At 41.0% G+C, this 3,232-nt stretch overlaps 1 non-coding gene across 1 annotated transcript; it reads right to left on the bottom strand.

Annotated features, from left to right (window-relative positions):
- Positions 1-2,734: 2,734 nt before the first annotated feature.
- On the bottom strand, positions 2,735-2,808 carry TRNAD-GUC (transfer RNA aspartic acid (anticodon GUC)). Its single transcript has one exon. It is a non-coding gene; the product is annotated as a tRNA-Asp (tRNA).
- Between the last annotated feature and the right edge of the window lie 424 nt (positions 2,809-3,232).

Genomic DNA, 3,232 nt, shown 5'->3' with positions numbered 1-3,232 from the left:
AGGATTGGAAAGGGTAGAAGATCTTAGAATTTTATGTGGTATGATTTGGATTGGTTGACTCAATTCTTTTCCTTCGTTTACTTGGGTAAATTTTGCGCTTTGGGAGGTACGGGCTAAGTATTTCATTACTTAGTCTACACTTCTGACTCTTTCTATTGGTTTTCTATTCTCACTTTTGTTGGTACACTTTTGGCTCTTCTTTTGGTAAATTTCACACTTTGGGAGGTACGGGCTAAGTATTTCATGGCTCGCTCTTTTCGCTCTCCCCTTTCTCTTTCCCTTTTTTCCTTTTTTGCTTGGGATTTCTCCCCCTTTTTATTTGGGCTAAAAGGTAGATGGTTGTGGTCTTTGAGTCACGAGGCGAGACTGAGTGAGCCTCGTTTGGTGGGCCTATAGTGGACCTTTAATTTTAGTAGGCCTAGGGTGGACCTTTAAATTGTCTTACTTTGCAAGCGTATTTAGTTGTTTCTTAAAATGTGCAAATAGCGTAGATTCAAAATGTTGTTTTTACTTTATTGAAATTTAACGAAAGAATTACATCGAACATAATTTTTTGCTTCTTTTCAGATTCCAGTTTCCGGGATTTAATTGGAAGTTGTGATTTAATTAGACTCGAACTTTCATTAATTTTTCTGATTATAACCCGTGTATGAATACGAGGAGGTGGCCTAGACTCAAAATAATGACGTGGCGTAAGCCTATAATACTTGACCAAGCGACTTTCAGACTTAGGCTAATTGGACCATAACTTTCGTTGGTTGACACTTTAGATTTTAACCCTTGGGTGTTGATTTGTCATACGCCATTTTGCTTAATGTTGGCAAGGTAGTTAGTTGGGGAAATCGAATTTTCATTTTTTAAAGACTAGAATCATTAGTGCGGCTTCCCTCTTAGTGTGTATTGCCTTACCCTGATGGTAGCCTTATGGCATGCCGATTTGGGTATTTTCATTGTTCGTCATGTTGCATTCATGGAAAATCTTTTAGTCCGTACTTAGGAGTACTTCAAGGAGCGAGTGGCTCGAGAGGACTATGATAGTCGTGACCCAATGTGATCATAAGCCTTGAGGCCATTAATTTTTTATGCCAATGGTATTGACACCTTAGGCTCACTTTGGGGGTTGTGCGACTATGGAGGAATGACTTTCAGAATGTGACTGTTTCCATTTTGCAAATACTTGAATTACATAATATATTCTTTTTATTGGCGAGAGAGAGTATTGAGGCCGTAGATTCTTAGCAAGGGATGACAATTACATATGGGTGCTTATTGATTTCTTTTAAATGTTAGGAAGGGCGACTCAATATGGTTTAACCTTTTAACTTGCAGAACCACACCAAGCATTAGGACAGATTCTATCTATAAGACAACTAAAACTTAGGATTTAGATTGTACTTTGGCATAGCCTAGGCTAGACTCGGATTTATTTATTTTTTATTCGAACGTTATTTTTCCTTGAAAACTTTATTCGAACATCATTTTTTGAATACTTTGCCCATGTGACATTCAAGGTCATTTAATCAGCGTGCTCAGTTTTGATGCCGGACATTGTCGTCATAGGAGGCCTAATGACGACACAAGGAGTTATTTATTTTATAAGTCGTTCTTAAAATTGGGTGCCTTTTTCGTACGTCCTCGTAGCAAATTTGTTACGAATTATTTTTTATTGTTACGTATATTTTGTGCGTGGGCACCGAGGCTGCGGTGTCTGGCCAAAAGGCCAAGCAGCAACTTCAGCGCCCAGCAGGGGCGTTGAAATAATTGGTGCCCAGCCAGGGGTGCTGAAAATGCGTCCCGGACTGGTACTCGTATTTTGTTCGTCTATTTTTCTTTTCGTACATACGACTTAATTTTGCGTGCTTGTCCAATAACGTCCTTTGCGCGTTATGCAGCGTCGTGGGATCCGTTACAGGCCGTCCTGGGCGTCGCTTATTTTTGTGGCGATCGCCCGGGATTACGGGACACGTATTTAGGTATAACTCTTTGGCCAATTGGTGTTTATGAATGTTTGGGCAATTTTTAGGGTTGTTGGTTTTCTAGAGTTATTTGCCACACACAATCACAACACAATCACGTAATTCGCTACACATAACTAACATTACAACATGAAGCAATAATAATATGTCACGTAGTTTATGATAGGCTTCTATGGGTAATATTTGCGCCGGCTTGGTGCCGTTTCTATCGTAGATCCAACACATGCCCTGGTCGAGGTAGTGCATTCAACAGACGAATTTCATCCCAAGAGGCCAATCACGATGTAAGCCAAGGCGGCATGTGTGAGGGGGTCGAAAAAGCACGAGGCTAATGCGTGACCTCGTCCCTCGTGGGTGTGACGATTATTTTATTCAATCAAGTGTAATTGGATTCCCTGTGAGTATACACCCAATTGACTAGTAATATAGGAGTCGCCATTCAGTTTTTAACGACAATGAGAAAAACTGACAAAACCCGGTTATCGTGACATAAAGGGAGTGCAATTATGTTTGACCACGACGGCCGTGAGTTCCCTTGTGATCCCTGGTGTGGGGATCTCTCAACATACACCCGCAAGGTAGAGATTGAGGGTTCGAGGGACTGTAACTACCGAGAGGAGTACTCGCTCGTCGATAACTCCAGAGGCAGGATATCCTTACTAGCTCAGCATAAATAATTGAAGGGACATGCGTTAACTATTAAACTAATCTGAGTTGATTTTAGCAATATGCAACATATAATACTAGAGCGCCTAGGTCGGGACTGACGGGGCTCGAACCCGCAGCTTCCGCCTTGACAGGGCGGTGCTCTAACCGATTGAACTACAATCCCAGGAAAATTAGGTCTATAGCCTCCACTTTTTTTTCTTTTTTCATTCTATTTATTATAACCATTTAGTTTCGCTTTTGGAAAGATGATCTATTGGCTCACAATTTTTTGAATGAAAGAACGAGGTCAGCGGGCGTACATTACCAGCATTCCCAGGTGTGGGTTAAGCCCAGGGTCTTATCGGTACGTGTTGAAGCTCATCGATCGTGATTATCTGATTTAGATTGCATTAAGGGACCTAGCATGATAATGCAATTTCCCAAAAATATTATATTTGTTAGGCGTGATAGAACAATCAGATTTAGTTAGTTTAACAGTTCATAAAAAGGGCGAGGAAAGCAGTTAAATCATCGATAAGGGACACATTACGGCGCACCCTTGAGAGGTGCGTCACGGTTCTCAGAAAACTAACCACTTTGACTTTGCT

The sequence above is a fragment of the Spinacia oleracea genome, chromosome 1 (genome assembly GCF_020520425.1).
Source record: "Spinacia oleracea cultivar Varoflay chromosome 1, BTI_SOV_V1, whole genome shotgun sequence".
Lineage (NCBI taxonomy): Eukaryota > Viridiplantae > Streptophyta > Magnoliopsida > Caryophyllales > Amaranthaceae > Spinacia > Spinacia oleracea.
The sequence above is the reverse complement of the archived record's forward strand: the minus strand, read 5'-3'. Positions and strand labels throughout refer to the sequence as shown.